The following is a 14130-nucleotide window of genomic DNA, read 5'->3' on the forward strand; positions in this document are numbered from 1 at the left end:
ATTATTATAGATAAATAAATGCATGAATGAGTGACATACTTGGTCATGGATGGGTTAAATTATTCGTTGCTAGCTAGGGAACCCATGCTTTATTGTTCATTCAAGGATGGACCACACCTATCTTGAATTTAGCACCTACCATTTTTTCTCTGTGTGTTTTGTGCTGTGCTTGGATTTAAGTGTCTCTTAGGAGATGAAATTGAAAGTTGAAACCCTGCATAGCCGACAGCTCCCACGTTCAGAGCAATACTAAGAGGTTGGGAAAACACACCATCATCAAGAAATGAATACTTACGTTTGTTTTCGTTAAGGAAGCTCACCAAGAGAATAACACAAAACAAGTCACCCCGATAGCAAGCAACTCATCGCTTTTTGTCCTCTCAGACACAAGTTACAATAATTGTTTTCTTTTAGTACGAATACCTTTTCCTAATTGTTTTGCAAATTTACTCTCTTTTTTTAAAGGAAAAAAATTATTTTCCTCTAATATATAAATACAAATAACTACTTTAATTTTAAATGTACACGTGATGTCATAATGAAAATTGTGAATCACCCTCTTTCCTTGGGCTTTCTTTATCCATAGTTTTTATATGGTGGACTAGTTTGGTCTTGCTTACTTGAGCTTAAGCCCCATTAAAATAACGGAAACTTCCAAGAGGCACATCTCTATTTTGTAGGAATTATGCTAGCAAATGGCCCAACCCAATAGAGACTAGGGAGTATGAGAAGCATAAGCATGATAATATGGGCCACATTTTCTTTAATTTTGGTATAACCATGATGGTATTGTATTTGCATTTTCAAGAAATTTTGTTTTGGTGAACATTTTTAAGAATTTAAAGGATGTTGGTTTGGTCGATACATAATTCATTTTCCAGGCCCAAACTCCATATGATTTTACTAATTTACTAATTTACTCATATATTCGCAGTATTTATTTGTATTCGATCTGCATTTTGTGAATACTATTTGATCTGCAGAGTCATCGGATCGAATCTGTTCCGATCTGCATTCGGATAGCGGATATTGTCATGATATCTGCAGATTCAATCTGCAGATCCGCGAATCCGCACCCATAATATAAACACTATAGTTGACAACCCTAATTTCGTAACATAGCACTTAGTAACGGCGCTGCTCTCCCTCTCCTCTCTCACCTAGACCTAGTCTCATTCACTATCCCAGACTCGTTGTTCACATCATCCATCACTATTGTTCACTTCCGTCACCGAGGCGTCATTAATTGTCGTGTCTCTTTTGTCGTCAGCTCAGACCACTGAGACTACATCAACTTTTCCATCTCCATCGTCGCATCGTCATCTCCTCTTTCGGCGCAGTGGTCGTCTACTCCATTGGCGCAGTCGTCATCTTTGTTCGTCGTCTTTGTTCATCGTCGCCTGCTTGTCTCTGCTCTTTCGTCGCATGCATCCTTTCTTCATTCTATTTGTGTTTCTCCAATGCAGATTTGCTTCTACTCAATTAGGGTTCAAATCTATTTTTTTTATTTTGTTGATCTTTGATTTTTGAAATGCAGATCTATTTCTACTTGTTGTTTTTTGATCTGATTCTATTCATTTCGCATTTGATTCATTGTTTATGTTTCTACTGTTAAAAAGAATATGTTTCATTTTTGAAATGTATATCTTTGTTACTGTTGTGATGTCTATAATTGATATATTGTAGTGTAAACATTGATGCCAAATTAGGGATTTAGGTTTCAGTTTCTTTTTTTTATTTTGTTGATTCTTTTAAAATTAAGAAAAAAATTTATTTTTGCGGATATATCCAAAATTCGATCCGCAAGTGTGCAGATATTGGATTCGATCTAATGAGATTAGTGCGGATGAGATTTCGGCCATATCCGATCTGATTTGATCTGATCCGTGTGCAGCCCTATTTTTAAGTGTCCTAGTTTAATGACCTGTGTGTTGCACGAGAAAGTTGAATCAACTTGTTCGAATCACATACTAATAAGGAGAGAGACTCAAAATGGTACTTATATCCGTTTGAGTGAATACCCAATCCGACCACTGATAATTTTTTCCTTTGCGGATAGGATTGGATCCGATCTAATGAGATTAGTATGAATGAGATTTCGGCCATATCCGATCTGATCTGATCCATGTGTAGCCCTATTTTTAAGTGTCCTGGTTTAGTGACCCGTGTGTTGCGCAAGAAAGTTGAATCAACCCGTTCGAATCACATACTGATAAGGAGAGAGACTCAAAATGGTACTTATATCCATTTGAGTGAATACCCAATCCGACTTTTGATAATTTTTTCGAAGGACTACGAGGTCTTAAAAAAAATACCCTTTTCGGCCCTTGATATTTAACTTTGTGAGACTAGTTAGTCCCTCTGTCAATGATCTCTCTTCAAAACATACTTATGTGACACATAAATCACTAATATATCCTCTATTTAATTTTATAAGTAAAAATAATTTAAAATTCACTAATATTTCTTAGTTTTACATAGTAAATTTAGCTAATGTATTTGAAAAAGGTAATAGAAAAATAAAAATAAAAACTAAACGGCTTTGACAATTATCCTTAAAAGACAACGAAACTCCCAACAAAAAAATTGTTAATCATAGTTAGTTCTTAATGGATAAATCAACAGTTTAACATGTTATCTAAGCTTATTCCGTTAATATAGAGAGAAAATATTGACAGAGGGACTAATCAGTCTCATAAAAATAAAGATCAAGGACCACAAAGATTTTTTTTTACGGCATCGTTGTCTTTCGAGATAATTGTCAGGGGCCGTTTAAGATTTTTTCTCTATCCATTTTCATTGAAGATGGAGGGATAGCATTAATTATGTGTTTGAAAATAAAAGATATAAAAAGATATGTTTAATTTTAATGGCAAATCTTAAACCCTAAACATGATGCAATAAATCAGTAAGTTATCAATCCCAAATTATAAATTATAAAAAAAAATCTTAACCTAAAAATTTTAATTCATAAACCATTAATACTAAATCTCAAACGATAGACCCTAAACCCATAAATTACTAAGTATTAAATTATAAAACAAAAATTATAAAATTTAAAAAGCCTGAAAAAAAAAACTAACAAACCCAAACATAAGGTTTCATACCTAAAAAAATCCAACTTATCATATCAGGGCGAGTTAACTATTGACAATGCCATTGAAATAGAATCATTCATCTCCACCTCTATCAATGCTTCTAGGAAAAAGAGAAATTCAAAATGGGACAAGAGAAAGCATATGTCTCAAGGATTTAGGCATATCTCATTATCTCCTACTAAATATAAAGATGACAAATTTATGTTATACTTCTCTGTATTTTGTTCAATCAACAATTTATGGTTCTAAACAACTAACAAAGTTATTATTATTTTTTGAGAAAGTATATGGAACTAAAAGGTGACCAACCAAAAATTAAACAAAACCATATTAATTTAATTTAAATTTTAATTAATTTAATTTTTATTAATTTTCAATATATGTTATTAATTGCACACGAATTAAAATTACATTTTGACTATTATGGTTCAAAAAAATGCTTCTGGGATCATGGAGCAAGGAAATCAAGTCCGAATCAAACTTTCTCTTCCCTTTGGTCAAGCCCGATTCAAACTTTCTCTTCCTTTTGGTGGCGCAATGCATTATTTTACCTGAATATTATTGACGGCGCCAACCTCCTCCGTCGGACCATCCAAGCACCGCTCCTTTCCCAAGTGATGTATAGCCTCCCCAAAATTCATCCTATCATGGCGGCTATGGTGCACGGTTTGGTATTGGTTACATCAGTGGCTTCAGCCTCATCCAGTCAAACCATAGTTGTCAGAACCGAACCGGTGATCGAACCGGTGAAGTTACTGGGTCACTGGGTCACTGGTTCAACCGTTAGGTCACTGGTCGAACCGGTTAACTCGGTATAATTAAATAATTCTATAAAAATTTGACTAGTTTAACTAAATATCATCTAGCGGTTTTCAACTATCAACCTCATGAAGATAAAAAATAAAATAATATATTAAAAAATAAATTGTGGTTAATTAAATTTTTTGTTTATACTTTTAATTTGTATATATTTAATAAAATTTATAGTTAAATAAAATGTAATTGATTTAAAAATGAGTGACTTTGAAATTAAAATAAATTGAATAGAAGTAAAAAGAAAAAATGCTATATGTATTATAATTTGTCTATTATTTAACGAGAATCATTCTAGCCTGGTGGAAGAAGCTTGTTGGCCTTATGCTGGAGGAATGGATTCGAGCCCCGTTGGAACCATTTTGGAAAATTTTCCAAAAATCATCACAAGCGACGTTGGAACCATTTTGGAAAATTTTCCAAAAATCATCACAAGCGACACTTGGCAGCGCTGGAGGGTGTAGAGCATCGTGGAGTTGCATATCGCTAGTCCATTGTAGATTCACCTTCAAATCATCACAAGCGACACTTGGCAGCGCTGGAGGGTGTAGAGCATCGTGGAGTTGCATATCGCTAGTCCATTGTAGATTCACCTTCAACGTTGACCAAATGACTCGAACCGGTCCGGTTTTCACCGGTTTTCATCGGTTCACACCGGATTTGACCGGCGGCCGGTCCGGTCCGGTTCTGACAACTATGAGTCAAACACTCAAGAGAAGGCTGCGTTGCAACACTTCCGGAAGAGAGCATCTTCCATGGCATTTTCAACCCCGGAAGGCGGATCGATTAGTGCATTGATCAATCCAACACAAGGGGACGAGCAATTCAATGTGGGTGAATTAGACATTCAAAAACAAGAAGGGTCATTGGTATGTTGAATAAGCTTCTCCTTAGTTGTTTGAAATTTTTGCAACAATGTGTTATTTGAAGCATTGTTATTCATGCTAGGTAGATGTTTCTTTATTTCGAAAATTATATTTATTTTGAAAAATTATGAAAATTTTTTATATTGAGCTGAGCAAAGTAATGCTTAAAAATTGCTTCTAAATACTTACCCAGCATGTTTGAATCATTAGAATTGTCATCACTTAAGTATGCTTGACTCCCAGATTTGTTTTGCAATTTTTTTATGGTTTTTATTGGACTCATTCATTATATAGTAAGGAATGTTCTTAACTTGACAATGGTTTTTTCGGTTTCAAAAATTGAAGGTCAACGAAATTACTGATGTCGTTGTGACTAGAAAGGATGAGCTGGACGACGGACACGAGGTTTGATTGTGCTATGTGAATGTTTTTAATTCATGCTAATTAGATATTTTTTAAGCCACATTAGACCTTTCACTGTGTTAATTTTGTATTATTGATTAAGAAAGAACATGTGCTCATTCTGGTAGTATTTATGCCTTGGCAAGGAATTGATGAGAATATGCTTTGATTTTACTTTGCATTTATTTTCTTTAGGTTGGCTTACATCAATTCGGCATATGCTTTCAATATAGTATAAATGTATTAGTGAGTGCTTTATGAATTCTCAAATGGTATTAGACAATATAATGACATAGAAGGAAAAAAGTAGAGTTATGATTGTACACTTCCTTAAAGTTCAACTATCATTTCTAGATTTATCATCATAGGATTTTACTGAAATTCTTCCCAGGTTACTATATAAGAGTGTTTTGTAATTTTTAAACCTATCAAATGTATTGGTTCCTTATGTGATCAACCCGTTAACCATACAAATTCAAACCAATCCAACATTCATACAAATTGGGTTGGGCTAAAGTTTTGGTTAGTATTTATAAAGAAACAAAGCTATATAATGTAGATGTTTTTTATAATTCAAAAAGCTCATTTATTTGGAAAATTCGGGTACAGTTACATATTTATTTGAGATATATTATTAAAGTATGCTAAGAATTTGTATTAAATACTTTCTGTGTCAGGGCTAGTTTAATTCCTATCTAATTTTGTGTATTGACGTTACAGTTGCCGGATCATAGTGGCATAGGCAAAGAGAAAATTCCAGTCGTAGGAATGAGTTTTGGTTCGTTGCCCCTCGCACAAAAAATTTATGCAAACTATGCAAAGAAAGTTGGGTTCATTACTAAAATCAAGAACACGAATTTTGATAAGACGCGGAAGGAATCAAAGATACCGGTTAATCAATCTATTTACTATACACGAGAAGGTTATCGAGAGTCTAGGGTGAACGCAGCAACTCGAGCAAACAGAATTACAGCTCCGAGATGCAGAGCAAGGATGTATGTCGTGCTGGACAAGGAGAATAAATGTTGGGTTGTGTTTAGATTAGAACTGAGGCATTCTCACCCCTGTTCGGCTAAGAAAGTTGTCCACTATCATGAGTACCGGGAGCTGACCATGCATGCTAAGTACGTCATTACGGATAACGATGAGGCTGGAATAAGACCCAACAAGACATATCTAGCATTGGCAAAGGAGGTTGGTGGGTCCGCAAACCTGGGTTTCTCAAAAAAGGATGTTATAAATTACATCACACGCAATCTCTGATGCTCCGATGACAATGAGGACTTCCAGGGGATGATGAATTATTTCGTTCGAATGAAGAAGATCAATCACAACTTCTTTTATGCCATAGATGTTGACGATTCTAATAAATTTAAGAGTGCACTCTGGGTATATGCAAGGTGCAGGGCTTCGTATGAATATTACAGAGATGTGGTGTCGTTTGACACCACATACAGAAGAAATAGGTCTGTATACGTATTGGTGAATTGCAAGAGAAGTTATTTCTTAAATTTGTCTTGTTGCCTCACAGTTGTTTTTGCTCTTTTCACAGGCATGGGATGCCGTTTGCATCCTTTGTAGGTGTAAACCACCATGGGAAGTCTACTCTTCTTGGTTGTGCTTTACTTGGGAGCGAGAAGATCCCTAGTTTTGAGTGGGTGAGATGCGTCGGGACTGCACCAAGGGAGATTATCACTGACTAGTGTAAGGCGATGACTGGTGCTATTAGGAAGGTCCTACCTGACACTGTCCACCGATGGTGCATCTGGTACATTTTGAAGAAATCATAATTCAAGCTCGGTGGATACGCTAGGTACGGAGAACTGAATGCAATGATGAATCACATTGTGTGGAATTCTCCTTCGACTGAATCATTCGAGGCTGATTGAGCTGGTTTCATCAAACATTTTACGTTAGGCCAGAACAGATGGTTAGCAGGTAGGTGATTGTTAAATTAAATCCCGTCTGTTGGTTTCTAGTTGCCTATTTATTCACTTCATGTTATTTTTGCCGCCTTGATTCTGTTCTTATGTTTTTGCTAAGAAATGTAGCTGAGTTTTCTACCTTTATAGACAGTAGATGTTCTTTTCAGTATATAAATAGATGTTTTTTCTCGTAGTGTGTCTGGATGTTTTTTAATTTATTTTATCAATGAGTTTGAATTGAGGTCATCATGTTGTTTATAAGCAGCACTTTTATGTATTTGTTGTTTTTTTTTGGCAGACCTTTACGCGAATCGACGGAAGTGGGTTCCAATATTTTTCAAGAGTGAATTTTGGGCAGGCATGAGGAGTACACAGCGTAGTGAAAGTATGCACGCATTTTATGGTGGATACCTGCATTGCAAGAGTGGGTTGGTTCAGTTCGTCCATGAATACGACAATGTTCTTGGAACTAAGGAGCAAAAGGAGCTAGAAGATGATGCTGCAGACTCGAAAGGAGTCATCCCATGTATAGGGAGCACGGGCATTGAGAGACAGTTTCAGCAGAAATACACCAGTAGTATGTTCAGGACTCTTCAACTGGAGGTAAGAAAAAAAACCGATTGCGTGGTTCGATCAATTGAACAAAAAGAAGATACAATTTCTATTACAATGGACGAGCAGAAGGTATTCTGGGGGAAGCCTGTTTACCATACTTTGAGGGTCGACTTTGAGCTTTTGAGTCGAAAGGGTCAGTGCGAGTGCAACAAGTTTGAATCTGCTGGTATATTGTGTTGCCACACCCTTGCGGTCTGGTCATACTACAGAGTTGACACAGTACCGAACTGCTATGTTCTTCTTCGATGGAATAAGAATGTCATCTGCAAGCACACTTACATCAAGAGTAGCCATGACGTGGCTCGAAGTGATGAAAGCAACAACTTGTTCAGGCATCTATGTTCAGAGTTTTATAACGTTGCAGGAGTTTGTTGCTTGTGATGAGGAAGCAGCCATCTTGCGAGCTGCCCTTTGGGATGCAAAGTCCAAGCTGACTGATTACCGTGCCAGCATGCGTTCCACTACTATTGTTGCGTCTCAGAATACCGTGCCCACACAGAGCACAGGCGGTGCGATTGTACATGACATACAAGGGCCCTCATGAGTCAAAACCAAAGGACGGCCTAAGGGTAAGAGACTTGGAGCAGAGTTGGACAAGTCAAGTAAGAAATCAATGCAAAAAAGAAAGAGGAAATCACATCTGGTATGTGTAAGAAGCGGCGTATATTTTAAATTTTTATCACGAAATGGTGTACTTGATTAATGTATGTTGTTCTGTTTGTGTTGTGCATCTTGTAAGATGAGGTTGACCTTCCGTCAGATAATGATCATCATGGGTCCCTTAATAAAAGATTTGAGGATTCCGCTGTGTGGAATTCATCGGATGGTGGCGGATTCATGCACCTGTTGAATTCTTTTAGGCAAATATAGATAGGTTTCTTGTTATGAGTTTGGTGTCATTCTTTACATACAACTTAATAAACTATTCCCTTTTCTGTTTTGTCACCTATAGTTATCCTGTTTTGTTGTAATCTTTTCAAAGAAACAAAAGAGAAGACAATAAACATTAACACGATTGTTGTTATCTTTTCCCCATTTATCATTTATTAAGGTTTTAAATAAACGAATTGTCACATAGTTGTTCGCAAAAATTAAATGGTTTAAATCCACCGTGAAAACGGACCAAGAGAATTAAAAAAAAGGAACAAAATGCATTGATATCTAAATGAAGTGCACGCAGTCGCTAATGATCACGACCATCTATTTTACAATGAGAAGAAACATTCGAGTCCATACCAAAGACACCATCCACTTAAAATCCTACCCGCTGTAGCCTGATCACGACCGAAGTCCATGCAATGCGTTACTTTCCAGCAACTTCACAATTCCAACATTAGAAAACAATAATAAAAAAATAAAGAATACATCCATTTAGTTAACACAACGTGAGTTAATGGACAGAAGTGTCACTTAAGCATAGACATGACCAAAATGGTTATATATACCGATCAGAGTTCACTCAATATTATCAATATGCAATGAATTGCTTAATGAACTAGTGACATCACTAACTTGGAGAAACATTGCTTGAGAATCCTGAAATAACTAATATATGAAACCTGCTGACGAGTATCTAACAAAACATGAGCCACTCACTCATCAACGAAGTACTAACAAGTTCAAATGCTTTAAACATGACAAAACATAAAACAGATCCAGACCCATCCAATTTACAAGGTAAAAGAAACATCCTAATTCCTAGCGCAAGCACCATCTACTCAGAGTTTTACGATTGATTGTCACCATCAACATGAGAAAATCAGCAACATGAAATGATAAACCTGTAGCGAAACAAGATTTATCAGGCTCACACGAAACTAGTTTAAGCCGGAAAATGCCATATTAAGCTACATAACTCTACCACAAGGAAAACATACATGTAGTAACGCAAGTGTCTATATTGATGTTTTCCTACCTAGTCAAAAATTCTACTTCTGTTGTCTTCCCCCTTTCTTGGCTTTCTAGTGGGTAACCCCGCACGCTGCAGCATGCTCTTCGTGCTCGGTGCTGTGAAAGGTAATCTCACAGCCTTAGACTTTTTCCTAGGCTGGTTTCGGTGCATATAATTGCTGTCCAATGACTACAGCGCCTTGCCAATTTCTGAATTATGAGGACCCATCACTATGTTTAGTATGATCTTCTTCCTAAATTCTTGTACAACGTCCTGCATGGCAATTACGTGTTGGAGGGTAATCTTAAAAACCGAGAAAGAAATTGACTACAAAGGGGTTCAACTTAATTGTTATAACATATTTAAATTCACCTGGTCCCAATGCTGCAATGGTTTATCTAAACCCTAAAACTGCATGAATTTGATGATGAATACACCACAATCACAGCTATATGTACAAACACAGAATATTACTTCCAACCATGATATCATTATCGAGTGAAGTGCTATTGAGAATATTGTTAGGTATATTTTTAACTGACCCGTTATCCTGTTGTGGGACGCTAGCATAGAAAATAGGTAGGCCGTTCTCCGTGTGCTTATATGTGGGAATAGAGACTTTCGACATGTCTTCAATGAGTCTTCCCTGAAAATCAGCAACACGTTAGGAATCATATCGTTTCAATTACTATGTCTAATGGCGAATTAATTGATTGTCGTATACCTACTGCATAAGCATGTATTTTTAATCTTTCTTTGTTAGGCTCTCCTGTATTGATACTATCCAGCACCCATAGCCTTTTCTGAGAAATCTTAAAGGCATACAGCCACGAGTGACGATCGATACAGATTGGGGCAAACCACTACAATGGAAACATAAATATAAATTTACATGATCAAGTTAGTCACCAAATAGATATAGTTACGAAATTTCTAAAATATTTAACGTGTTGCGATATATCCATTGAAATGAAAGCCAACGACATCTCAATTTTGCACACGCAAATTCAAGTGCCTGATACATGAAAACTAAAAACCATATTCAGAACCATCTAGTTGACAATTAAGGGGAACATCCTATTGCCTATGACAAGGAACATCCAAGAAATAAACACCAGGTTGTAAGCACTTAAACCATAATATCAACGTTCAAGCATTAGCCTATCCAAGAACCATACAGTTTTTTTCATGTAGCGAATTAACTTACCCATTTTTGCCTGGAAGCTGCTACTTTGTCAAAAAATCTAGAATCATCGCCGAAGTGAGGACCCAGCCCCACATAACTAACGGTGGGAACCTCTCTGAAGAAATCCAAGTTCCTTTTATGCAACACAATTTTCTGTCAAAAAAGCACTATTTAGGTTCAGATCTCAAATCATTATCGACAAGAATATGCAAATTCGTGCATACCGAAATTCTGGGAGGAATACAGTAAAAGTCATCCTTAAACCGCAACGATTCTGAGTCATTAAAGGTTGAATACATCCACTGAACAATCTGCATAAAAAAAGGTTAAATTGCGTTAGGGTCATCTATTTTAGCCACGATATATATTAAGAAACATATTCATTATATCAATGTGTTAGTATGTTATACTTAAGTTGCTGGTGACCCAGTGCCGGGGCAGCAGTGAGCATATGTCCTCTCGGACCAATAATAGATGTTGTCTTCCTTCATAAGACGCCAAAACCTGACTTTGCTCCAACGATCCATTGGCCGCCCATCGCCTCAATCGCTCCTCATCATTCTCGTCTATCTTTCGCCCTTTTAGAAGTGGATGCACCTTTATAGGAGTACATTGTGTATACTTCTGTTCCATCCCAGTATTGCCCAATGAGACTTGCTTGCCTGGTAGGCTAGGAGTCATGCAAGACGGATTGGCTGGCATCACGGTCTGCAGTGGCTCAAAGTATTGCCATATTCGTTCACTCTCGGGGTCCGATTCGACAGAAAATTAGGATTACTGCCAGTAACTCAACCGATGTTAGAGAAATGGCAGTTATATACGGATATAATCCCTAATTCACTAACAAGCAAAATAGACCACAAAATGAAATAGTTTAGATTAGGCGACTTGCCCGTCGAACTCCCATTCTTCATGTTGCACTAGCACAATGGAGATTGTTCCTGCATCGAGAACTACAGAGACAGGTGTTTCATGGGTCCACTTATCCTGATTGTGGTTGCCTTCTGTTAGTTCAGCACTTGGTTTTTTTTTTTTTTTTTAACTCCCTGGTTATAGAGTCGGCACTTCTGCTTGGCAAGAGGCTCATTCTCCTCATCATCATCTATACTAATTGGGAGATCTTTTTCCTCAGATTTTTTTGCGATGGACCTACGTGGTTGGTCCTTTTTAGCCCCCCTCCTTTTGTGCATCTCCACTGCTAGGCTGTTTTACGTACAACGAATAACTTGTGTAAAGAAACATCCAAATACATTCAAATGAACCTAGTAAACTTAACAAAAGCTACTCCATGATTTAAACTGTAGACAACAGTTATCGTATACTCACATTCGGGCTAGTTTTTGATCGTTCAGCGCGCCGTGAACTTCTCGTTATTGGAGGTGGGGATGTTGTGGGTCCCCTTGGTCGTCTTTCCTTCGATACCTGCTTACTCTCTCCACCTACTGACCTCCCCTTTTTGAAGCAATAGCATGAACCAAATTAACAATGGCGAAGTAAGCTTGTTAACATGCTAAAGCCTTAAAACCTGCTTACCCTTGGCGGCACCGAATCCTTCCGCCCACGCTTTTGTGTTTCCTTTTTCCCGAGTTTCCTCCTCGCATCTTGTGGTGACCGGCCCTTTGTATCGTTACCTCCCCCATATCTAGTCAAAAGGTGCCCCTAAATTAAAAAACGAAGAGAATGGATGATCTTAATCAAACCCCAAAGCACCACCAAATCACAAACCAGAAACAGCAAGATATAAAAATTAAAAAATACAATCTCAAACACACGGGATCAGGGGCATCTGCCTAGTACAGCTAACAACAAAAAATCAAACATAAAAAATGTCTGAATTGGTCTGATAGGCAGCTCTGACTTACATAATGGCATAAATTAACCGATTATGAGATAAAAAAGAGTACCTCTGATAGAATATATTGCGCCTTCTTTTCAAGTCTCTCTAAGGTCCACGCATTGAGCCATCGCTCAGGCTCAAGACAGTTGTCAAGCACACTGTATTGCAACCGCTGAAAATAGAGTATCTACACAAAGGATGGGCCCAATTAAAGTTATACATGATGGAAAACCTCGTTGAATATACTCTTAAGTTGAACAGTTAGTATCGGATATGGTGCAAGATTGTATAAGGCTCACAATCATTATATCTTCATAAAAAAAGGCAAACATAATTTATTAAAGGTCATTGTGTCCTACCAGCATGACGAACATGCAGCCTTCACACGTTTTGTTCCCTTTCAGCTTATACTTTTCGACTGTCTGGTCGAACCATTTTAGAATTTCCAAAGGCCAGTTGAATCTTCGTGGATCAGAAACATCTAACACGGGGTAGATGTGCCTTGGAGAAAGTACCTGTTGAGTGGTGGGGCACAGGAACATCTTCATCACCACCAGTATGAAATATCTCCTAAATTCTATCCTATCTGATTCTGTGGCCATTGGACAACTGTAAACTAATTCCCAGAGTTCGGTTGTTCTTTGTCTATGGAACCGTTTTTTATGGCGACGTGGGATGGATTACGCTCATCCAGTGCTGGAAATGGATCCCCTACAATACGTTCATGTGTATGCATAAGCAGAGATATTTACACCAGCACGCCTACGCAAGACTAGGTAAACAAGATAGAAGAAGTTACCTCAGGACGAAATGCCGAAAACCTTCCCGATTAACTCGGCATTGAGGCGGATGTTGCCAATGTCGAGTATAAAAGTTCTCGGCTTGACTTGATATGACTCAGCTAGGTGGATCATGATGGCTTGCTTTACCAACCAATTTGGAACAAGTCTCAAGAATCCAAAACCAATCAGATCAATCTCCACAAGCTTCTTAACGGAGTTATTTTTTGACAGCGTGCTCATCATGTCATGAATGTAGTTGGGTGAGCACTGGGACTCTAACAATTTTTGATAATTGTGACACTAGTTGTAAGTCACACTTAAGATAATTTCCGAATGGTAAAAACTGAATGGAAGACATCATTTTACCTTTTTCTCCATGTTGGATGGGTTTCACTTCAAATCAATCCTGTTGAGGTCTCAGAAAAAACAACCCCTCAAATTTGCATATAGGAAAACAGCAACAATTTCACCATCCAAATTACAGTCATTTCAAAAAATAAATGAAGAAAAAATATCTACTTGAACAATGATTATTCAATTCTTAAATGAAGTTGATGTGCTTAGAAGTATGTATATTCTCTATTAATTAACAAGGCCAACAAATGCTGAAAAATTAAGCAAAATGAAACCAATGATACATAAACAAGTAAATAATTAAACAAGAAAAAAAAAGAAAAAGAGGAAGAAGAAGAAAACAGTAGTGCCAATTTCAAAA

This window comes from Arachis duranensis, chromosome 5 (assembly GCF_000817695.3).
Source record: "Arachis duranensis cultivar V14167 chromosome 5, aradu.V14167.gnm2.J7QH, whole genome shotgun sequence".
Taxonomy (NCBI): Eukaryota; Viridiplantae; Streptophyta; class Magnoliopsida; order Fabales; family Fabaceae; genus Arachis; species Arachis duranensis.